A 25,229-nucleotide genomic window follows, 5' to 3' on the forward strand; every position below is an offset into this window, starting at 1 on the left:
TACTTGAACTTCACGTAACCTTAGGTTCAAAAGTTTAACAAAGAATTCTAATGATATATGTTTATGGAAGTTTTGACATAAGTTGTACATAGTTATTAAGCTTGTTCCAATGTTTTCATATAATGAAATTTATTACAATAAAGTAATATAGTGAAACATAAATAAGCTGATAATGTGGAACTTATGTTCATAATATTACTTATATTCAGCAAGAATAGAGAATAGTCTTTAATTTTACATTTTGTTTAGAATTAAGCACAAAGCTACACAATGGGCTATCAGTGCTATGTCCTCTACGACTATTGAAACATGGTTTCTAGTGATGGGAGTCCACAGTCATATCGCTGTGCACTGGGGTAAAATAGTCTTTACACTTCTTACTATAAACTGATGCCAGTTTCGATTCACTTATGGTAATTGTTTCTGCCTCTCATTAATCTCACACTAGTCATTTTTTTCTGTTACGTAAACAGTAACTGTTATATAACCGTTGTGTTAAGGCAAATAAAGCACAACAGAAAAATCTATCTGACTTGTTGGGACTAACTTTTTAAAGTAACACACATCTTTAATAAGTATATTGTGTATAATGAATCAGTATTAATGAGTTATCTTCTTAAAAGAAATGGTTTGGTTTGTTTTGAATTTCGCGCAAAGTTATACGAGAGTTATCTGCGCTAGCTGTCCCTAATTTAGCATTGTAAAACTAAGGGGAAGGCAGTTAATTATCACCACCTACTGCCAACTCTTGGGACACTCCTTTACTAAAGTACAGTGAAATTGGCCGTAATTTATTATCCCCGCACAGCTGAAAGGGCGAGCATGTTTGATGTGACGGGGATTCGAACCCGCGACCCTCAGATTAAGAGAGTGGAGCGCCCTAACCATCTGGCAATGACGGATTGTTTTCAAAAGCAACTGGGTCGCATTTCATGCTTTACAATCTTCTACTAAAAGAAAATGTAGATGTTACAGTAGTGGTTCTGGTCATCCGATACAATAGTTTCCAAAAGAAAAAAAAACGCTATGGAGGAAGTAATCCCATTTTGTTGCAAGATGTAATTATGTATGTGTCTCAAAACGGTTGGTATTGGTATTAATACTTTTACTAATAAAACAGGGAACAACGTTTCGACCTTCCTAGGTCATCTTCAGGATGGTCGAAACGTTGTTCTCTGGGTTATTAGTAAAAGTATTAATACTCATACCAGCTGTTCTTAGGTACATTTTTACTTCAAGTAGTTTTTTCCTCATCAAGAGTGTAATTACATATGTTTTAAAGGAATATTTGTGAACCGTAACCATTGAGGAATACTAAGTGCCATATCTTGTTTGGAATCGAACATTATATCTGTCTCTGTAGAGCACATGGTATGTTGATGGTACTTCACAAATTTTAAGTAAATGTTGAAAATTGTATTTACCTCATTTGCAGTATGATAAAAAAACAACAACAAAATAATATGAAAATTATTAATCTTCCACGTTTTAGTTCAGAGATAAAATAGAAAGATTTTTTCCTCGTTGCTTTATGATGAAGATATGTTTTTACATTTTTAATAATGTGTTAAACAACTTTAAAAAAGTACATAAGTGAATGTTTTGCTAACAAAATCTTTGACGTCGGTAACACTTGAAACCATTTTAATAAAGAAGTGAAGCACGTTATACGTCTTTTACGTCAGAATGAATGTTTTTTTTATTATAATTGATAATGATGCTAGCAATTTTAATTTTAACACCATGCAACGTTTCAAGGAAACAGCCTCGTTAGTTTTTCTTTACACAGGATTATTATGACTTAATTATGAAGAAAACTGTCTATGTTGCTTGGACATATTTCCTTTCAGGTTAATATTTTATGAACTTTAGGCCAAGCAGTTAGAATCAAACGTATCTTCAGATTTGAGAATGTTATTTCAACTTTAAAACTTCTAATTTACTTAACAAGTACAGCTGAGCTAGAGATATCTAAACAAACCATTGGTTGTTTTCTTAATTTTAAAAGGCACAACTGTTCGCCATATCCTTTACGTTAACAGAGATTTTAATCCTTCAATTGCTTTTGACGTTATATGATACGAGCGTATTTTGTTCTCAACATTTTGAATGTCAAGCTGATAAAATTTACAAATCTGTGTGCATGAGGTAATAGGTAGATTTACACAAATCGCAAACGAAGAGTTAAAGAAACCATTCGCCGTCTTTTTTACGGTAAACAAGAAAAACAAAATATGTTTCCATTGTTTCTTGAATTATGTTATTTACACATTTAAAAATTTAAAAGTAAAGCATATTATCCTTGCGTATTTTGCAACTTAGTATGAAAACAATACAAAAAAGAAATAAATAGGTTTAATAGGATTAGGCAAACTACCTTTCAACTTGACAATAATGTTTGCCTAATCGCTAAATAGTCGCGTTATTTCCAGTTCCGAAAGAGATTTTTTAAATAATCCTTTCCTGCACCATGTTGAAATAGTTAATTAATTTATTTCCGAGCTAAGTTTAAACATTTATTTGGAATATTTCGTTTGGGGCAAGCCGACAAGATCTCATGGTGAATTACGCCAGGAAAGTGAAGACTTATTTTGCCTTAAAACCTAAAGCAAGCAGATTTTTATAATTCTCAACAAAACAATAGAAAAACAACTGATTTTCAATTTTCTTCAAACTTTGTTCTTAATTTCTAAGACTTCTTTGTAACACGCGCTGTCACAAGTTTTTACTGAAAATAACATTTTTTTCTTTAATTTGTTAGAAGCGAAGGCCCAATCTAGTAAAGGAATTTACATTTAAATTTCTGCTGATAATTACGAACTATAAGAGGAAAAATCGTGTAAAACAATATATGTAGATATATTTCACTTATCGCTAGAACATAGAACGTGTGTTTGTACGGTGATAAATTGTAGGGCCTTCTGTGACTGGAACAATCCTGAGTGTTAAGAAACTTCCCAATTTTTTAAAGCTTTTTCTTGTTGATAGAATTTCTTGCTAACGTTTAAGCTGACGTACAATCAGGATATTTTAGTGATGGGACTGACTTATTTTTAAATGATACATTGCAGTTGATGCATTCCATGTGTAATTGTTACTAAGCGAACAAGCAACAAAAATGTGTATTTGTAATTGTTTTAAAGTAGTTGAGATTAGTGATAAGTTATCAGCTATCTAAATGTGACTTTTTCAAGTTTGCATATATTTTTTGCTCAATTTTTAAAAGTTCGTGGATAAGTAAAACATCCAGCTCTCCAATTCCTTTCCTTCAATGATCGTATGATTAATAGTTCACAATAGTGGCTTCTAGAGACTAGTGCGTAAATGATTTCTGAGGTTCAAAAGAATCGTTTAAAACTTTTAAATAGAGAATGAAAAGTAACAACCAAACAAAACCTTATGCGTGTCTTCCAGATGAAGCATTTTGTGTTTAGAAACTTATCTCCTAATGACGTATTTCGTTTTCGTCATATTAAAACAGTTATTTTTAGAAATATTAAATCATATTCATTTCAAATGTTTTACTCGTATTCATCAATTTGATTTCTATAGCCGTTTAAATTTTCCATCGGATTTCATGAAATTTGGCGCATAAACGAGCGAAAATTTTACGTCATATTTATAGAGCTGAAAACAAAATTTAAATATTTAGTTATATATTCTGCATTAGAAGGGTCACAATTCTTCAACTGATAGTGCATAAATTTTTAATCTTTTCGTTGACGAAAACGCCTCTAGAAAGATTATTAGGGCAATGTCTAGGAATGTATTATTGATTTCATTGCTAAAGAAAAGACGTGGAAGATTTTGTTCTACTATAGTGTTTTTCAATAGTACTTTACGAATGTTTTAAACGACGCTAGAAAATTATTTCAAGAATATCCTGAAAACTGGGAAAATTAAAACAATGTGTGGATAGTGTGATTCTTGTCCCGGTCACCCGTTCACGCTTTCATTAGTAGGGCGCCTTAGTGAGAGTGTTTGTTAGTAAAAGTGTTGCCCAAGGATGGGTAGTGGTGATTCAACACAAACTAGAACATTAAACAAGAAAAACATTAATAGTTATTTGATGTTTTGTTAATAATCATCCACAATACAGCACTTTAATACTATAGGTACGAATCACAAATGTTAACAATAACCAAGACAGCTATTTATTTTGGGTGTATTTGTGTATTTTCTTATAGCAAAGCCACATCGGGGTATCTGCTTAGCCCACCGAGGGGAATCGAACATCTGATTTTAGCGTTGTAAATCCGAAGACATACCGCTGTACTAGCGGGTGGATTTATTTTGGTATCGAACATTATATCTGTCTTCGTAAAGCACATTAACTTTAAATTTTTGAGAAACTTCCAAAAGATATTTAGGTTCTTTACCTTCACGACTATAATTCCACTTATGTAGTATAAAGCTTCAGATATATTTATTCAGGTGCTGTTTGCTAGCTAAAATCATCATATTTCAAAGGAAAAATTCCTACAATTGTACACTAATAAATTAGTGTGACCTGTCAAGACAATAGAGAATTTTACACATGCTGAACATTAATATCATGAAATTACGTGAATATCAAGATCTTATTCTATATGATTTAAATGTTATCTAAGCTTTACGATTTGGAGATATAGATATCTGTAAAATCCTCTGGAGAACCACCTTGATTAAACACTGTCTTGTCTTTTTTTTGGGTTATGTTGACTTTTTAAACTACTGTGAATAAAACTTATCAGTTTGGTGTATAATTGTGACTAGGTTTGTTAATAAAATAATGGATGAAAAATATTTTTTTTAGCTTTTTATTTGTTTTGCAATTTTGACTCATTTATTTGGATTAGTAAATAAAAATATGCCACCATATTACAAATTTACCTTTGATCATAATCATTGTAACAAGATGATCAAGGCCTTCATTTCCAACACAAGAGAGGATAAGTGCCCGCTTTGCTCCCATATATTGTTAATAGACTTATGATTTTATTAATGAGATTTTAATTTAATGAGTAATGGCCAACGATAAATGGATGAAGATTCTCAAAGGCAGTTTGCACCTTAAAGTAAAGAGTCGAAAATGTAATGCAAAGTGATTATTATAAGAATAGAATGTCTTGTTCGTGAGCGCTAAACTTGTTCATTTTTACAATAATTTCACTCGTGTTTATTTTTTATTGTTATAATATGCTGATCACTCTGCATTAAAATAGGCTCAAATGGCAGCACTACTTATAAACATCTTCCAAGACAGTATGCTTCCGAAACTTCCTGGTTTTATATGTAATTCTGACAAATTCGATTTACTTTTCACTATGCCTCTTCATTCACGTTCAATGGCCAGGTGGTTAAGGCGCTCGACTCGTAATCTGAGAGTCGATGGTTCGAATCCCTGTCGTACCAAATATGCTTGCCCTCTTAGCTGTGGGAGCGTTATAATGTTACGGTCAATCCCACTATTCGTTGGTAAAAAAAGTAGCCCAAGAGTTGGCGGTGAGTGGTGATAAATAGCTGCTTTCCCTCTAATCTTACATTGCTAAATTAGGGACGGCTAGCGCAGATAGTCTTCGTGTAGCTTTGCGCGAAATTCAAACAAACAATCCACTTTCAAAGGTGGGTATGAACTCTTTATAACCTCTACACCAGTGGTTCCCAACCAGGGGTGCGCGATAGCGTTCCAAGAGGTGCGAGATAACATTTCAGTTTTTTTTTTTTTGTTTATATTAAAGGTACTGTCCTATGTATTCAAGAATTACGTTTGATTTTTCTTTCTTATTTTTCTTGTTATAGATGTAGCTTTTTACCTTGTTACGATAAACTATCGTTTCTACCGTCACCGGCGCAGACCGAAATCTTAATGTACAACTGTAAACAAACAATACACGAAACGTAAACGTGACCTAAATACTCGGCACAACTAATTAGGTTACGTTTGTGAACGTCGTATTAAAGTGTCTATTATTTATTTATGTTATGTATTCACGTGATCGTGACTCGAGAAACTTCCAGAAGTATCCAGAATTTATCGATGACGTCATGTGACGTATATTCGAAAATGTTCTAGAAAGTTTCGCAGAGTATATAAACCCATGCGTGATGCTATGGTAGTCAGTGAATTGTTGATTTTGTGTTCGTGCAAAAAACTTCAATATGTCAAAGAAAAGGAAATGGAATGATGATTATGTGAAGTTTAGTTTCACTTGCATCGGAACAACTGAGGATCTGCAAAAACCCCAGTGCATACTTTATGACTCTGTCCTTTCAAACGCAAATTTGAAGCCATCTAAGCTGCAGGAACACTTCAACAACCGGCATGATGAAGCAGCTGTTGCAGGCCATGATGTTGAATCGTTGAAAGGTAGAAGGGCCCGCTATGATTCTCGAGCAACCCTTCCAAAATTAGGTTTTATATATGCTGACAAACAACTGCTGATGGCTTCATACCACGTGGCGTTTCAAGTAACCAAATCAAAGAAGCCCCATACAATTGAAGAAGAGGTGATAAAACCGTATGCATTAGAAATGGCAACAATTTTTTTTGGGAAAAGAAGCCTCAAATAAGCTTAAATTAGTGCCGTTATCAAATAATGCTATTCAAAACCGAATTGGTGATTTGAGTTGGGACATTTTGGACCAAGTTATCGCAGATATCAGGGCTAGTCCCTTGAAAATCTCTCTCCAATTGGACGAAACAACTAATGTTGCAAATTGCAGTCAACTCATCGCACTAGTGAGATATGTCCATGATGGTGCCATAATGGAAGATTTCCTGTTCTGTGAAGATCTGAAAACAACCACAAAAGGGAAATATGTCTTCCAGTGTGTGAAGGACTTGTTTGCGAAATGTGATTTAGATATCCAAATTATTGGTTCTGTGTGTTCCGACGGTGCCCATGCTATGCTAGGAAATAAATCAGGATTTTTTGCACTGATGAAATAAGAGATCCCGCACTTGCAAGGTACTGACTGTTTTCTTCATCGACATGCTTTGGCATCAAAACCATTGCCTCCAAAGTTGAAAAAGTTTCTTGACACTTCTGTGAAGACCATCAACTGGATTAGGAGTCGCGCTTTGAACTATCGCCTTTTTTAGTAAAGATTTTGGAAGTGAGCATTGAGTTTTGCTTTTCAACACAGAAGTCCGCTGGCTGTCACGTGGGAGAGCTTTAACGCTCTTCTTTGAACTTCGAGAAGAAGGCAAAACTTTTCTGAAGGAACGTGACCATGATCTGCCCGGAGAAATAGAATCACAAGAATGCAACCAAATGATAGCCTATTTGAGTGATATTTTCACTTGTATGAATGACCTGAGTGTGTCTCTTGAAGGGAAAAACATAAACATATTGAAATGCTGCAAAAAGTTAAATGCTTTCAAAGAAAAGTTGCATCTTTGGTGTTGACGAGTTAAAAAAGGGAATCTTTCAAACTTTCCGTCACTCGAAGAAATGGTAGGTAAGGATGAGTCCCTAATTCCACGTGTGTGAAGAAATTGTGGATCATTTGGAAATACTATCAAAGTCATTTGATGGATAATTTGGAAGAGAACTGAAAACTTCTGAAGAATGGATTGTGAATCCATACTCCTTCAGTTTGGATGGTAATATGTCGGATGATGAAGAACTGAAGGAAGATCTTATTGAACTGCACACAAATCGAGTTCTTGAAATGCAGTTTGAAAGCAAAACTTCGGAACAATATTGGTGTTCGGCAATGGACATGTTTCCAAGACTTTGTGAAAAAGCACTAAATGTGCTCATCCCATTCGTGACGACATACTTATGCAAGTTTGGATTTAGTGCCCTTTTGTCAATCAAGACAAAATCTAGAAATCGCTTGTGTGCACAGGCAGACTTGCGGATTGTTATCAGCAACAAAGCGCCACGCTTTGAAAAACTCGTAAGAAATAAACAGGAACAAAAGAGTCATTAAATTTAAATTGGCTTATGAACATTTCAAATTTAAAGAAACTTCATTTCATGCATGGATGAAAATTTATATTTTTGTAGGCCATGTAGGGTTTATGCAGCTTTTAGTTTGTTGTAATATTTTTTTCTTTTCCAAATGTTTCGTTTTTGTTTATATATCATTAAAACCTAATTATAAAAATTTGTTTCGGCTACCTTTATTCTTAAATAAATAATTATTGTGAGGGGTGCGAGTACATATTAAACTTTTTTAGGGGTGCGGGGCATAAAAAAGATTGGGAACCACTGTTCTACACTCTTTAAGTTAGGAATTAAAAAACACATAAGTACAAACAATAAAAACCATCGTATTGTTTTATACGAATGAAATGCATTAAAGTATGAGAGTAAAAGTTAGTAATTTTAACTGCACAGTTTAATTCTCTGACAATATTCAAATACATTATAGCATGATTTATTTGGTTGTTATAAAATAAAAGCTTTCCTCAAGTAATGAGAATAATCTAAATTCGCCAAAATATTTGATCGAACCTTGAATGTATTCTTTATAAATGTAAAATTTAGCAGTATCTCTCACTCTCTTTCAATCCCACTTTGTTTGCAAGATGTAATTTTATATGTGATTCAAATCGGCTGGTATGGATATTAACACTTTTACTAATAAAGCAGAGAACAACGTTTCGACCTTCCTAGCTCATCTTCAGGATGGTCGAAACGTTATTCTCTGCTTTATTTGTAAAAGTGTTAATACTCATACCAGCCGTCCTGAGGTACATTTTTACTTCAAGTGGTTTTCTCCTCATCAAGAGTGTAGTTATATATGTTTAAAAGAAATATTTGTGAACCGTAACCATTGAGGAATACTAAGTGCCGTTTAATAAAGTAAAAAATGTATTTTACTTACTTTGTTTCATTGCAGTCTGTTCCTACTTAATTACCTTAGGGTGCTTTTTAACAAATGTTTTTATATAGAAAATATATACTTCACATTCCTGCTTATCATTCACGCTGTTTAATTAAGAAATGAACGGGCAGTCTCTTCTTGACGGTTTATAACGCCGTTACTGCCGTGATGAAAAACGTTGTTCCTGTTATCAATAGATATGCGTCAAGATTTGCACTAAGCCATATAACACAACAATTATTACTAGGAACAAAAATTTATGCTTACACTGAATCATATCATAAAACTATTATTATGAGGAATTAAAAACATTAATGAAGCCTGATTTATAGTTGTAATACTGTCCGACTCGTACGGTATGTTTTTTATCTCTGGAAAAAAATAAGTTTCAGAATTATTCAGTAAATAGAATCTGCTCTGTAACATACTCACTCGATGAAAGAACTAAAATCAGAACAAACGATTATCTAATCATTGATAACTTTCGAGTGTGTGTGTTTTCTTATAGCAAAGCCACATCGGGCTATCTGCTCTGTCCACCAAGGGAAATCAAACTCCTGATTTTAGCGTTGTAAATCCGAGACTTACCGCTGTCCTAGCGGGGGACAAATGGTGTTGAACCCAGTCTGAAAAACTGGCTTTGTTATTATTTCTATCTAAGATCTCTTAATTTTGTTAAATATGAATTTTTGTCTTTTCTATAATTAGTTAGAGATAAACTATGAATAAATTAGTTGAGCAGTATATTTTGATTTCAACAGTTATTCTTTTCTCACTCTGGTATTCACAAGATAAACTGATTTCTGGACGAGTATTTTATAGGTTCGCTTTATAATGGGAGATTGATACAGGATAATTATTGGATTTAACTAAACTCACTTTGTTTAATTTAAGAAACAAACAACCTGGATACCTGATATAAAGTGAAAATCAACCTTTCTTTATACCTAAAAGCACAAACATAACATGCACGTGTACTGCCATCGGAACAATGAACCTACCAGATCAGTGAATCAGTCAGCTGTTGTAATCTCTCGAGATATTGTTCTATTGAACGACTCACAACGAAAACCTAGCAGAACTGTTTCAAGCGGACGCTCTTTATTTAATAGAAAGCATTAGACATACCCCATAACAACAAGAGCTAACCCCATAAATGGTTATTCCTATGTAACAATTAAGGCTGTAATCCTTATATATCATATACCTGGCTAGTGAATTGTATTGTTGTCGTTGATTTCAATAATCTATGATTTTAAAGCAGTATTTACCGCGATGGAACAGGTATTTTGTATTAGAGAACAACAAAGAATCAGAGGTAACTAGAATTAAACTCACTTAACGGTTTTTGGCTCATGTGTTTATGCAAAATACGGCAAAGAAACAAACTAAATGAAAAATATTTTAAAAATTCTACAATAATATAAGAAGGTAAAAAAACCAAAAAACGCATGGTATACCTGTACACCACACTGCTCTAAATACTACGTTAGGTGATAGTCTATGTGTAGGAAATACACAGTTTTTATAACAAAACTGATTCCACAGTTGATTAAGAGTACTGCTATTCAGACGTTCATATATAAAGGGAAAAGGCCAGGCGTGGTCCATAGGATAGCATGCCATTTTGTGTTACAGATCGAAAGGTCCACAGCTCAAGGCCACAATACACCGCTAGACACTTTCTGTATTTTCAGTGGTGAATAGATTATAAGAGTGACAGTCAGTCCTACTGTTAGGTAACGCGTAGGTGTGTAGACAGCAGTGCTGCTAACTAGTTTCCTTTGTTCGGGTAAAAAAATTCCAAATCATGAAAGTGACAGTCAATCCCAGTATTCAGTTATTCTTTTTTTCTTTTTTTGAATTTCGCGTAAAGCTACACGAAGGCTATTTGCGCTAGCCGTCTTTAATTTAGCAGTGTAAGACTAGAAGGAAGCCAGCTAGTCATCACCACCACCGCCAACTTTTGGACTACTCTTTTACCAACGAATAGTGGAATTGACTGTAACATTATAACGTCCCCATGGCTGAAAGGGCAAGCATATTTGATATGACGGGGATTAGAACCCGCAACCCTCAGATTACGATTTGAGCGTCCTAACCACCTGGTCATGCAGGGCCAGTATTCAGTTAAAATACACCGTGTAGGCGGCGGTGGAACTGATAAGTTTTCCGTCTCCTAATTAGAAGTTCTAAATTATAAAAGTGGGAATTACTTCTGTTGTTGGATTAAGAATAATCATTTAGACTTTCACTCTGCTCTAATGGTTACATGTGTGATATATCTTGATGTGTTTATCAAACAGTAGGGCTGTACCAACGCAACCCTTTAAGTTTGTATTCATAGCAATTGCAACACTTCATTATATTCTAAAAATAAATTCACACTACAGCACACTTAGGTTTTAGATACGTTAATACGCTAACGTATTTTTCATGATATTTTAGTAAATACAGAGCTTATTTTACTTAAGAATGAATATAACTACAGTGGTGGAAATACGTCTTCAGACTATTTGAAGATTAAACTGAAATAGGCGAATAATTGTTTTGACTTTTATATTTCATTATTGTTTCTTTAGAATAAGTATTATACTTTATCTGCTAATAAGGTGTATTTGTTTGCAATTAAGCACAAAGCTATATAATGTTAATATTTACTTTGCCCACCACTAGTATCGAAACCCGATTTCTTGCGGTATAAGTTCGCAGACATATCGCTTTACCACTTGAAAAGGGGGGGAGCATAAGGAAGCTACTTATAATATTAGATTTTTTATTATATTTATGTTGCCAGCTATGTACAATGTTTAACTAAAACTATTATTAACTAAAATTATGATATTGACTATATACTCGATTTTATGCTATTTATTTACACGAATATTATGTTTTTTAAGTCTTTAAACTCATAATACTTAACAACATACATAATATTGTATACTAAAAGTTTTAGACTTACATAAGTTAATAAAACCAGTAATAGAACCAGATGTAAGCTGCAGTTTTCTAGTGACATCCGTTGCATCACAAGCCCCCAGTGGCATAGCGGTATGTCTGCAGACTTACAACGCTAGAAACCGGGTTTGGATATCCATGGTGATATTAGCACATATAATTCATTGTGTAGTTTTGCGTTTAACTTCAAACAAACAAACAAACATATCACATTGCTTCCTTGCGACTCAGTTGTAAGCTTGCTTACAAATCTAATATATCAGAGTTCGATACCTGAAGAAGACACAACGCAGGTAGCCCATTCTAGAGCTTTACGTTTTAAAACAAACAAATTTGACCATTGTAGTACATACACCAGACAACATACTACACTAGAAGGAAAACTGCATTATTTCAACACGATAAGCAAAACTTCTACTGTTTTTAAATATTTTAATGTGATGGATACAGATGGATAAGTATAAAGTTAACGTTTTACCATTAAAGACTTTTAATTTAAGCTCTAAAAACTTCAAGGTTCATTTTACTGGCAGAGGTCATGTCCCCCAAAAACAAAAGTAAAAAAAGAAAATTTTAACACACAAATATGCAGTTTATTATTATTATTTTGCAATTTGCAGTATATTTTCGAATTGCACTCTTGTAAGTTTACAATTAAAAATATACGAGATGATCTTCGAGTTATTTTTAGGCGCATTTTTCTATTCCAGATGACACAAAAGCGCAGAGTACCTGCATCTTGTCAGGGGTTCCAAGTCCGACCCATAAACCCACGATGTATGCGCCATCTTTCTAAAACTTCATCTTTCCACCAAAAGATCTAACTCTAGATTTGCTACTGGTTTAGTTACTGCTGACTTGCCCAAAGGGTTTTCTATCGTTTTTTAATAATTAATTTAATCTAAAGATAATTATTTTATTTTTGCCCTTATTATTACCAATCGTCTTCGTTTAGGAGCTCAATCATTTGCATTTGAATATTGTAAGTGCTTAAACTTAAAGTATGTTCTTAACAAGAATTAGTGAAAAACATATGAATTTATAGCTTTTTCTATTGTGTTTAAATATCAAAAACTTGTTGTTATATTATATCACCGAATATTTTAAAGTAGTTTATTTATTTTGTAATTAAGCAAGAAGCTATACAATGATCTGTATGTGGTGTGCTTACCGTGGGTATCGAAACCCTGCTCTAATGTCAGACGCCTATGACTTACGGCTGAACCATTGATGGATGTATCTTAATAAGTACGTTCTTATACTTTTTAAACTATAATAGCTATTACATGTTCTTATAACATAATGAGTTATCTGTGTGAATCATATGTCATAAGAATCGTAGTATTGTCACTCATTTAATCATTAAAGCAAAATAATAAATGACAAACGTTTTTATACTTGAATAGGAAATATTCAGAAAAGAACGCCCTTGGGAACAAATGTAGGGTTACAAAATATATACAATTATGATTAAAAACTTACTTTAGAATTTTTCCAATCATTTTCTTTAAATACTTTAATATATTTGACTCAACTTTTCTTCAAATTTCCAGAAGCTCTTTGACGTAATTTCTTTTTCTGACGTCATATAATCCTAGAATCTGGTCTGATGCTTACGAGTTCTTTCTGTTCTGAGGGTGTGGGTTGGTAGAGCTTATTACATTTTGTTTGGTTTCTGAAAATACTGATAGTTTGTGACAGTCTTTGCTATAATATGTCTAGTTATATTAACTTCTAAATGTAAAAAAATAAAATAAAAAGTGTAAAAATGATATTGATTTTAGATACGATACAATAAAGTAACTTTTTCAACAAATACCTTGGTCTTTGATGAAATTATTTAGGAATAAAACTCTTCCCAACTAATAAACGTAGTCATGAAATAATGAATTATGAGAGTTTTGATAAATTTCAAGTATTATATTTTTATCTGTGGTCTAAAAGATAGTGTTTCAAACGGTGCTTAAGGACGAATTTTGGCACGTTAAAAAAAGAATAATTTTAAATAGGTTTAAATATTAGTTTTTGAATAATCAGTATTTTTTTAGTATGTTTGATATTTACCAGTAGAAGTACAATCGCTAGTTCGGGCGAAATGCTATTAGGCCTATGTTATTTTCTGGAATTGTGTGACAGCTCTACAACAATGTATTCATACTTGACATTCAATAATGTTTACCAACCATGAAAAAAAAAAAGGATTTTATTGAAATAGTTGTTTAAAAATCACGAAGTAGATTTATTGAAGAACTTCTTGTGGATGCAGTTATCGATGAAATGTCTCGCTTCTCTGTTGCAACATTCACGAGATTTTCACTACAGAAAAACAAGTAATTTTTTAAGTTTATTTTTTGATAGATGTATGCTTCAACCTTATTCGTTTTTGTAATTTTATTAGTTAAATCTGAAGCATAATTTTTGTAGAAATTTCAATTGTTTTATTTATTGTTCAGCTATAAAAGTACTGTCTAGTTATAAAAATATTACCCAGTTATGATTGGTGATAATCAGTGCGGTGGTGTCCGAGATCCGAGTTCCGGACGTATACATCGCTAGCTGATTTATAATAAGATTTGTAAGTTAATAGTAAGAGATTACATACCGAAGTGACTCTACAATAACAACAATAATAAAAGTATTTTGATGACTTCACCAGGTCACCTACCTGTTTCTTGATTAGCAAGAATATTAAGTGGACTGTTTACATATTTACAATATTAGAAGAGTCAAATAAACATATGTAGACAATACTAAAGAAACGAAAAACTGTATAAAACGATGAAACACGTATTCCATTATGTGGGTCAGAGCTAAGAAACAAGCAAGTAGTTTGTGAACGAAACATTACAACCAAACAATGTAGTTTTTGTTACAGCATTTAAAGATGTAAATGTTTCGGAATCACATCAATTTATACGTACATTTATTATGTATTCTTGTATTTAAGTGTTGTAAAATACATAAAATGTAATGTTAACTTATGGATTGTAAGGTTACTATCAGAAGATCGCCAGTTATAGTAACAATAATTATTTTAAAATTAGAAATATGGAAATAAATGTATACCTGTCATAAATATTATAAATAACTAACAGACGTCAGGTATGCTTTAATATTTTACACACATGTGTTTATGCATATATATTAATTACTTGATTGAATGCCACAACATTGTAGAACAATAGAAGAGAGAGAAAAACTATGCAGCCTTCTGAAATTTTATAATAAACATAAATGGACGGAAAACTTGTTAATAATAGATTGGTATAAAAAGCTTTCTTCAAAAGTACTAAGAACTAAAATGTCAACAAAACCTGTACATTCATAAATTATGTTGAGAACTTGCTGTCAAAAACACTCACTTGGCGTTAATTATTAACATTCAGTACCAGTCATAGACCTCGGATATAAATAAAGGATAGCGTAAAGCGACCTGCAAAAGTACATATAATAGTTAACCTAAAGTCAAAAGGCTTGAACCCACAATAAAAGACATTAACTAGTGTTAGTTATATTGTAAAATCAGTTAACGAGATATCGTGCTTATTAAAGCGTGTCTATCTCAAGGGTGTGAAAATAAACTGAAGATACATAATTACATTTCTAGTTCAAGTGATTATTAACTCCAGACTTACTCCTCGATATTTTAATAATCTGTATATTTTATATGTTCATTATGTTTTGTTTGTAGCCTTTTTCGATTTTGAGTGTTGCGTACACAACGAAATATTTGTGTAGTCATGATGCTAGAAAAACACACAGGTCCAAGAAGTCTTGATAGAAATGATAAAAAACAACAAAAACAAACCTTATAACCCAAGTGTTTTCGAAAGGTGGACCTTTTTTTTTCTTCAGGGGCAAACTGATAATTCCCAGTTTGATTCATCTTTCGAAAGCTCTTGGGTAATAGGGTTTTTATTCATTTGTGGTTTATACAAGATATTATCTAAATGTTAAAGTTTTAGTTGCTTGTCCGCGTGCACAGCAGTTTAAACTTCAGTCTGATATATTTTTACGATGTATCTGAGGCAAATAACTGTTAATTTACATATAGGAAACAATTGAACTGATCGTGATGACCAAAACGATTGAAGTGATCGTTTTAACCTTCTTAGTTCTTGTTCAGAAAATATATCCACTAGATGTCACGACACTCGCAAGAATCGTGAATGGGGTTTCGGATCGGCAGTTTAAAAGTAGGCGTTTCGAATTAAACTGTACGCACTTTTCTTACACCCTCACAACAGAAGCCAGAGGTTATAAACAACGACAAAATCGAAGGAGTAACAACTACGAACAACAGACAAAAAGAAAATTTTGTGAGTACTATAAATATAAATACATATTGCTGATTTTCTACATTTTAAAGAAAACCTCAGAAAAGTAAAAAGGTAATCAAAACTTATTTGTTAAACACAAAAAAGAATAACTATTCCAATTAGTTTCCATAGCAGTTGTGTTAATGTGAAATAATTTAAGTTTGCCATGTTAAGATAACTGATAAATATCGTATCATACCATTTCTGGTTAGAACAGATATATTCATGTTAAAAAATATATATATATAACGATTTTTTTTTCATTTTTGTTTAAAGATAAGCTATAAGCTAGTTGTGCTCTGCCCACCATGGTATCGAAACCTGCTTGTTAGTGCTGTAAGTCTACACACATGGCGTTGTTCTATTTTAGTTTTTATTCTTACACTCATGTAACAGCCCGGCATGACAAGGTGATAAAGACTCTCGACTCGTAATCTGAGGGTCGCGAGTTAGAATCTCTGTCACACCGAACATACTTACCCTTTCAGCCGTGGGGGCGTTATAGTGTGACGGTCAATCGTTGGTAAAAGAGTAGCCTAAGAGCTGGCGGCGGTTGGTGGTGATGACTAGCGGCCTTCCCTCTGGTCTTACACTGTTAGATTAGTGATGGCTTGCACAGATAGCCCTGGTGTGGCTTTGCGAGAAATTCAAAACAAACCACCCATGTAACGCCTTTTAAAAAAAAAGTACTTTTTTTTGTTCGATTAAGCAAATGTTGTGGATTTGTGGTTGATTCATTAGTTGCTTACGTACACTGTTGGTATTTAATTATAGGATAAATTGAATAACAATTGTTTTTTTGATAAACCTTAATAAGTTGACACAACTGTGAAACTGATATTCTTGATTTACAACTTAAAGTGTTATATTTAAAAACAACTTTGGAAAAGTATATTTGTAAGCCCCGATATTTACTGTACTTAGTAAATATGTTTCCTGTTGGGACAACGGTTTGTTTATGGATTTACATCGTTAAAATCTGGAGTTTGGTTCTCAGATAACCCAGTGTGATGTTGCTGTAAAAAAATATATATATATATATATATGAAAAGTAGCTCTGATAACTTGGATCTGTTAATTCCAATATATGTTACATTGTGTTAAAAAATGTATGCGTTGCTGTAAAATGCTACAATTCATATTTCTTCAAGATGATCATTTTACGTAAACAGACATTTAATTATGGTTGATTGATTTTATACAATGAAAGATAACGTAAGAAGTAAATTGATAAATGCAATGCAAAATAAGTATATAGATTATGTGTTAAATGAATTGATAGCTGACATAACGAACAAATTAATATCTAACATTATAATAAACAGATTGGCTGGTATGGGTATTAACACTTTTGCTAATAAAGCAGAGAATAACGTTTCGACCTTCTTAGGTCATCTTCTAGTTAATAAAGTTATTAACCTGAAGGTGATCTAAGAAAGTTGAAACGTTGTTCTCTGCTTTATTTGTAAAAGTATTAATACCCATACCAGCCGTCCTGAGATACATTTTTACTTCAAGTGGGTTTCTCGTCATCACGAATAAACAGATTGATACCTGAGGTGTAAGTGAATTTATAGATGTTTGTTGAATTTCGTGCAAAGCTATTTTAGGACCATCCGCCTCACCATCCCCAATATTGAAAGGATAAATTAGAGGGACGGCAGTGTTTGGGTTTGTCTTGTTGTAACGAATAATAGGATCATCATTCTTGTTACGTACCCAAAGTTCCCAAAGAGCGGAGTGCAATTGTTTGTTTGTTTTTGGCGAGAAAAGAGTACGAGTCATGGAACCTCTGATCCATAGCGGCATTTTAACAACTGGGTCACGCTCAGCCCAGCTATAGCAGACCTTTATATACAGACATTTGTTTTAACTGACCTGATAACAAATAGATGGCGAGCTGACAAATTAAACAGGCGGTAGGTGATGTTTTAAACACATCGATAGATGGTATGCTAAATAGAGTTATAATTGCCGTTCTAGATTGGTAAAGAGCTTTCATACCGTATTGATGTATAAATGGGGAATAAATTTATAGCTTATATGGCGAATGATTTATTGTTGGTGTGTCGCAGTATTTGTAGATGACATTTTTAGATAGACTGACAGCTAATACGATGAAAAAAATGATATCTACATGTTAAATAAATAGGTAATCGATATATTCAATGTGTTTATTAGCTAACTTGTTGAACAGGTTTATAACTAAAATAATTATCTTGCAACAAGTGTTAAACTGGTTTGTAGATGACGTCTTAAATTGGGTTTATGGTAGAAATGTTAAATGGGTTTAAAACTGATTTGTTAAATACGTTAATATATGATATACTAAATGGAGAATAGCTGAAATGTTAAACGTCTTTACTGTTCATTTGTTAAATAGGTTTACAGATAACATGCTAAATGAGGTGGTAACTGAAATGTTAAATAGGTTTATAGATAACATTAAATGAGGGAATAACTGAGATGTTAATAGGTTAATGGATGACGTGAAATAAAATGACTAAGAATGCACGAGATAAAAAGAGATAATAGCTGGCGTGGTCAACAGATTTTATAGCTGGTATTGAAACGGGTTTATAATTGACGTGCTAAAATGGTTCATAACTGACCTCTTCAATATAATGATAGTTGACACGTTATATCAGCTATCATTACGTTCAGCACGTCAGATACTTAACATATTAAATGTGTTTATAATTGACACGTTAAAAGATTTTATAACTTACCTATTCAATAGAATAAGTGAAAGGTTAACAGGATTTATAGCTGACCTATTCATCACATTGATAGCTAATAACATTAAAAGGATTTGTAATTGACTTATTCAATAAATTAATAGTTTACACGTTAGCATAGTTTATTATGATCTACTCAACAGATTAGTAGCTGACACGTTAAAATACTTTATAGCTAACTTATTCAATAGGTTGATAGCTGGCACATTAGTAAGGTTTATAAATGACCTATTCATTAAATTGGTAACTGACGCGTTAAAATATTTTATAACAGATATATTTAATAGAATAACTAACACGTTAAAAGGGCTTATAACTGAGCTATTCATTAAACTAATATTTTGATTTTGAAAGGGTTTATAACTTACATATTCAATATAATTATAATTGACAATTTAAAATGATTTATTACTAACAGTTGACATGTTAAAAGGGCTTATAAAGATTTATTTAACACATTAATAGCTGATATATTAAAAGGGTTTATAACTGACTTATTCAATAAAGTGTTAGCTGACACGTTTAAAAGAGTTTATAATTAACCTATTTAGTAAGTTGATAGCTGGTGCATTAAAATAATTTGTAATTGACCTTTTAAGTGGATTGACAGCTGACAAACTAAGAGGGTTTTTAATTGACCTGTTAAATATCTGGCATATTATACGTATTGGTAGCTGACATGTTAAAATGGTTTATAACTGACTTGTTCAACAAATTCATAGCCGACATGTTAAAAGAGATTATAACGTATCTATTCTGTAGAATGTTAGCTGCCGTAGTAAAAAGGCTTATGAGTAGTCAATTCAATAGGTTGATAGTTAACATGCTAAAATGATTTATAATTGACCTACTCAATAAATTGATAGCTAGCATATTAAAATGGTTTATAACTGACGAGTTACAATGGTTTATTGCTGATTTGTTAAATGTGTTTGTAATTAATTTATTTAGTGGATTTAAGCATACTTCTTAACTGAAATTATAGCTCATGTATTAAATGGTCTTATGTTTGACGTAGTAAAAGGGTTAGTATCTGGTTTGTTAAATAGATTTACATTTAAAGTACTGAGTGTTAATGATAGTTGCGCTCATAAATATTTATATTATACATTATTAGCTCAATTGGGAAGTTAAGCTCCTGGTGGACCGCGCCTGTAGCAAAGTACTACATTTGCCATAACAATTTTTTCTACCAGGTGTAGTAGCAGTACCATTTTTAACCCTTACTGTATGAGTAGTACTATCATCCTTTAAGATAGCTACACTGTTTCGAAACATGTTCCTGTAGCTCTTTCACTCCTTGTTGAACTATATTAAGACGACATTGAATGTGCGAATCAGTAAGTCACATGACAGCCATAGCCGATATAAATACGCTGTATCACAACTACATTTTAATATGGTTGGATGTTTCGTAGAAAGGGTGATGCCATTGAAAACTGATCGCTTTGGGAAGGTTATGTAACAGTTCTATTCGACGCAAGCTATTCGTACATTCAGATCGAATAGATGTGTTTAGATTGAGAACTTGAATTTCCAAGACAGGAATATCTCTTGTACGTCGTGGCACTAGAGAAAAAAAACAACCAAAAAAAAAAAACAAATATATTCAACTTGAAAAACCAAGACCATTCAGAAAGAGATTCACAAGAAGTCGTATCTCAACTGTAACAAGAAAGTAATAGGAAAGAATCCGTGAAATGAAAGGTCAGTAGTAAAGGTCGTCTACAAGCCCAGGCAAGGAACGTAACAAAATCAAGAAAGATCTCTGTCTGTAAACGTGGCCAATAAGTATGGTTTGATCAAGATAAGATTTCCAGTCATTACTTCTTGTTCGTACAGCAGTAAGTCTATGGATTTACAACGCTAAAATCAGAGGTTCGTTTCCCCTCGGTGGACACAGCAGATAGCCCAATGTGGCTTTGCTATAAAAAAAACACACACACACTTTCTGTTCAACCGTTGCATACATCAAGCAGCTGTTGTATGAAACGATAATTCATACTATCATAAACACATACATGTTAGTCATGTGACCGTATCCCGAGCCTATGTTGGAATGGACACAGGAAAATCATCATTCTCGTATACAAGATATCTTATGATGAAAGTGAAGAAACTGGATTTGAAGAGGGCAGTTTTGTTTGTTTGACAATCGATACACAGTTGAAGAGCTGTTGTCAATTCTGTACGGCGTCAAATAGAAGTATGATCGGATGTGGCTACATTGACAGTAACAACGTAATGATGATCCAAAGTAATTTTACCATAACGTACTCAATCCCGTGTAATATTACCCCATTCCATTTTTGTTTTAAAATACGAGGTTTAATGATTTGTTATCTGTAATCGAAACGTTATGTCCACGTTTTTTATTTCAAGTGAGGCTATACATTCAGTGGTCACTTTATTAGGTACACCTGCTCTTTAACACAAATAGCCAAATAGCGAATCACGTGGCTGTAACTCAATATATAAAGCATGCAGACATGGTCAAGATGTTCAGCTATTGTTTGACCAAACATTAGAATGGGGAACATGCGTGATCTAAGCGACTTTGACCATGGAATGATTGTTGGTGCCAGTCATGGTGGTTCCAGCATCTCAGAAACTGCTGACCACCTGGGATTTTCGCACACTGCAGGCTCTAGAGTTTACGAAGGAAGGTGCGAAAAAAAAATCCAGCGACAAAAACGTTCTGTGGACGAAAACACCTTGTTAATGAGAGAGGTCAGAGAAGAATGGCTTGTGTCAACGGTACAAGATGGTGGTGGTGGTGTAATGGTATGTGGAATATTTTCTTATGACGCATTAGGCCTCTTAATACCATCATTTGAATGACACAGCCTACCCGAGCATTGTTGTTGACTATTTGCATCCTTTTATTGCCATAGTCTGCCAGTTTTCCAATGCGCCTTGTCACAAAGCACGCATCATCTCAAGCTGATTCCACGAACATGACAGTGACTTCAGTGTACTCCAATGGCCTGCACAGTCCCCAGATCTCAATCCAATAGAGAACCTTAGGGATAAGGTGGAAGGCAGGAGGTTCGCAGCATGAATGTGTGATCGACAAATCTCCAGGAGCTGTGTAATGGTATCAAATCAGCATGGATCAAAATCCCTAAGGAATGTTTTCATCACTTTGTTGAATCCATGCCGAGAATAATTCAGGCTTTTCTGGAGGCAAAAGAGGGTCCTATTTAGTACTAGATATGCATACCTAATAAAGAGGCCAAAGAGTGTACAGTCACATGGTATATTTGTTTTGCTAATGTTAGGCTTTCCTGATCCCCACCTGTGTTATAATTTAAGCAATAATAATAGAAAATGATATAAAAATTATGACTTTATTAGCATAGACACAGTTTATACCAGTGTTTTTTAATTTTATATTTTTCTCAATTAAGAAAGTAACGTCCTTCACAAATTTCGTGTTACGAACATAAAGAAAAAGAAAAAAATCGATTGATTCTTAAAAAGTTACTGACTTGCTTCACTTTATTAAAGTTTTATCAAGATTCATTATCATTAGTTTTCAGGAGTGAGAAAGTATTAATTTTGGAAATAATGTTATATCATACGCCTTTTTTGTTTGAAATTTTTATAAATCACACACATATTAAGGATTTGTTAAAGAGTTAAAAACAATTAAATTTTAACGATCACTATTAATAATTTGTAGAATCCTACACACAAAAAAACTGTATTAGAGTTCCATTACTTTCTTTGAATCTCTTCTGTTGGCGTGCGTGTTTTTCTTATAACAAAGCCACATCGGGTTATCTGCTGTGTCCACCGAAGGGAAATGAACCACTTATTTTATTGTTTTATAATCTGAAGACTTACCACTCTTCTATTGGTGATTGTTATAAGCTAACATTTTTGATGTTGTTGAATATTTATAACATTATTCGTATGAAAAGCAATTTAGACATTGACTTTGTTTGTTTCCTGTTAAGCACAGAGCTACACGATGGGCCCATACGTTCTGCCCATTGCGGGTATCGAAACCTGACTTTTATTATTGCAGGTTTTCATACTTATTACTGAGCTGCCCGTCATTGGTTCAGCGATATGTCTGCGGACTTACGACGCTAAAATACGGGTTTCGATACCTGTGGTGGGCAGAACACAGATAGCCCCTTGCGTAACTTTGTGCTTAACTAATAGACAAACAAAAAAACAAAATATTACTGAGTCACCAGGAAGTGAGATGAGATTCTTACAGGTCAAATACACTGCTGACCAAAATCTTAAGGCCAATGAACATAAAGAAAAAATATGCATTTTGAGTTGTTAGACTCAACCACTTATTTGAGTAGAGCTTCGAAAGATCAAAATAAGAAAAGGAAAAAAAAAACTCTTTTAGCATTTAATAGGAAAAATGTGAACACTATGAAATTAGCCTAAACACTAGCTGGTCAAACGTTTAAGACCACACTGAAACGAAACGTTAATCGGTAAACACGTAATGAAATTTAGTCATTTTTTTCAAGCATTAGCGTTGTCAACGTCTCCCACTGACATCTTCTGTGTTACATTGGGTAAAAACATGTCAAAGACTAAAAGGCTAGCAGAGTTTGAAAGTGGCAGAATTGTCGAGCTGCAAAAGCAAGGTATCTCTCAACGTGCCATAGTTGGTGAGATTGGGGGTAGTAAAACTACTGTTGCAAATTTCTTAAAAGACCCTGAGGGATACGGAACGAGAATTTCAAGTGTTCGGCCCAAGATAATTTCGACGGGTTGTCCGGCAAGACACCAGCCGATCGTCGAATCAGATTAAGGCCCTTACAGACGTAGAATGCAGCTCAAGAACAATAAGACGGTATCTACAAGACAAAGGCTTTAAAAACCGTAAACGTCTTCAAAGGCCACGCCTCCTTCCACACCACTAAACAGCTCGGTTAAATTTTGCTGAGAAGCACCAAACATGAGACGTAGAAAAGTGGATGAAGGTTTTGTTCTCTGATGAGAAATAATTTAACCTGGATGCTCCAGATGGCTTCCAACGTTGCTGGCACGATAAGGTTATCCCACCAGAGACATTTTCTACACGACACACAGTGAAGGAGGTTCCATCATAATTTGGAGTGCTTTCTCCTTCCATGGAACAATGGAGCTTCAGGTTGTACAGGGGCGTCAAACAGCAACTGGCTACATTGTCATGTTGGAGAGAGCATCCTTATTGACTGAAGGCCCTTGCTTGTGTGGAAATGACTGGATCTTTCAGCAGGACAATGCTGCAATCCACAATGCCCGCAGGACAAAGGACATTTTCATGGCGAATAACGTGATTCTTTTGGACCATCCAGCGTTTTCGCCCGAACTAAACTCCATTCAAAATGTTCGGGGGGTGGATGGCAAGGGAAGTCTATAGAAATGGACATCAATTTCAAAGAGTGCACGATCTTCGTGAAGCCATCTTCACCACTTGAAATAACATTTCAGCCAACTTTCTGCAAACGCTTATATCGACCGCGCCAAAGCGAATTGTTGAAGATATTCGCAATGACGGCCGTGCAACTCACTACTGAGACCTCTTGTTGGCATTTCCTACCCTGTTTAGGACTTCTTTTTGATATGTCCTAAACTTTTGACCAGCTAGTATTTAGGCTAATTTCATTGTGTTCACATTTCCTCTATTAAATGCCATGGCCCGACATGGCCTAGCGCGTAAGGCGTGCGACTCGTAATCCGAGGGTCGCGGGTTCGCGCCCGCGTCGCGCTAAACATGCTCGCCCTCCCAGCCGTGGGGGTGTATAATGTGACGGTCAATCCCACTATTCGTTCGTAAAAGAGTAGCCCAAGAGTTGGCGGTGGGTGGTGATGACTAGCTGCCTTCCCTCTAGTCTTACACTGCTAAATTAGGGACGGCTAGCACAGATAGCCCTCGAGTAGCTTTGTGCGAAATTCCCAAACAAACTATTAAATGCTAAAAGAGATTTTTTATTTTCCATTTTCTTATTTTCACCTTTCGAAGCTCTACTCAAATAAGTGGTTGAGTCTAACAACGCAAAATGCATATTTTTTCTTTATGTTTATGAGCCTTAAGATTTTGGCCAGCAGTGTATTTGCCAATGATAGAGCTGGTACGGCTTTTATCTATTGATAAAAGCTTTCACATAATTATAAATACTAATAAAAAATTCGTATATAAAAACTAAACAACATATCTTTTAAACCTTAAACCTTAACACAGTTTACAATTTAAAAATATTGGGACATACAACTATGCCACATTAATCTACTTTCTTAACTTTATGAAGAAGTACCGGCTTCAGGAATTATTTCAACAGTTTATTTTAAAGCTAACAGGAACTTGAGGTAGTCATATCATGAATGAAGATGCTTGTATTCTGAAGATTAAAAACCTTAAAACTATGTTTAACTA

The 25,229-nt window shown here is 33.8% G+C and overlaps 1 protein-coding gene across 1 annotated transcript in view; it reads left to right on the forward strand.

Moving 5' to 3' along the window:
• Positions 1-15,993: 15,993 nt before the first annotated feature.
• LOC143233942 (diuretic hormone receptor-like) overlaps positions 15,994-25,229 on the forward strand; it is an 81,089-nt gene continuing 71,853 nt past the window's right edge. Inside the window, exon 1 of the mRNA XM_076470868.1 lies at positions 15,994-16,097. The gene's annotated coding sequence lies outside the window, so the exon portion shown is untranslated. The remainder of the gene's footprint in view (positions 16,098-25,229) is intronic.

This window comes from Tachypleus tridentatus, chromosome 12, assembly GCF_004210375.1.
Source record: "Tachypleus tridentatus isolate NWPU-2018 chromosome 12, ASM421037v1, whole genome shotgun sequence".
NCBI lineage: Eukaryota > Metazoa > Arthropoda > Merostomata > Xiphosura > Limulidae > Tachypleus > Tachypleus tridentatus.